General features: G+C 42.3%; 1 non-coding gene across 1 annotated transcript; it reads right to left on the bottom strand.

The window, feature by feature from the left end:
• Nucleotides 1–781: 781 nt before the first annotated feature.
• TRNAL-AAG lies at nt 782–863 on the bottom strand. Its single transcript has one exon. It is a non-coding gene; the product is annotated as a tRNA-Leu (tRNA).
• Nucleotides 864–1,115: the final 252 nt, after the last annotated feature.

The following is a 1,115-nucleotide window of genomic DNA, read 5'->3' as shown; positions in this document are numbered from 1 at the left end:
CTGTTTATTGTGTTAACTACATGAACTACTCAGAGGTCACTGAACAATTTATTAAAGCAGATAAAGACAAAACTGACTTTGCAGGGGCAGGAGATGAGGTTTGGGAGGCACTATTTTTTTTATCAGTCAAACACCATAATATCTCCAGCTGAAAAAAATAATCTCTTTCTATTCTAATGACTTATGGAAAGCATATCTGAGTTACTTTCCATCTCCATTTCCCCTCATGGTCTCAGTTCCCAAAACAAGCTGCCTCTCCAATGATTCACTGGGGTAATGTAACTGTAGTGCGCCATGGAAAATGCAATCTGGTCAGAAAGCTTAATCCATTTGATTGTGAAGACAGATGAAAACAAAATTAGACTAGAATAGACTATTTATATTGGAACATACAATGGACATCCAGTCCACCTGCATGATTATTTCAGGCTGAACAAAAGCTAAAGCATGTTATTAAGGGCATTGCCTAAATGCCTTTTAAACACTGACAGGCAACGGGCATTGACCACCTCTCTAGAAAGCTCGTGTTTGACTTATTCTCTCAGTAAAGAAGTGCTTCTTAATGTCCAAACCTCCCCCGGGCAGGCTCTGAACCATTGCCAATCCATCCTTATCACTGTATACCAAGGAGAAGACTCCCTTTTTGCCTCAGGAAGCTGTGAAGAGCAATGAGGCCACCAAGGATAATCACCTTTGTTGACTGAAACCGCCCACGATGGTGTTTGCCCTCTTGGCTATGAGGCTCAGTACCAAGCGTTAACGTCATCCTAGAAAACATTCATGGCAGTGGTGGGATTCGAACCCACGCCCCCCAAGAGACTGGAACCTTAATCCAGCGCCTTAGACCGCTCGGCCACACTACCTCAGCAATGCTACTTACTTACTCTCCGTCAACCAGATCACCCAACCATCATTTTTTTACAGGATGTTTTAAAATGAATAATCCTTATCCATGATTTAAATATAGTAGGAAAAAGAACCAAGCATGGCTCTTCCTACAAAGAGAGGTAGCTGCTCCTTGAAGTGGAACACATATTTCTGGTCCCCTCATCCGCTGTCAGGAAACATCAGCTGGAAAGTTCTACAAATATCTCCTTGTCTATGAACCTGTGATC

The sequence above is a fragment of the Nestor notabilis genome, unplaced genomic scaffold, assembly GCF_000696875.1.
Source record: "Nestor notabilis isolate BGI_N333 unplaced genomic scaffold, ASM69687v1 scaffold7490, whole genome shotgun sequence".
Taxonomy (NCBI): Eukaryota; Metazoa; Chordata; class Aves; order Psittaciformes; family Psittacidae; genus Nestor; species Nestor notabilis.
The sequence above is the reverse complement of the archived record's forward strand: the minus strand, read 5'-3'. Positions and strand labels throughout refer to the sequence as shown.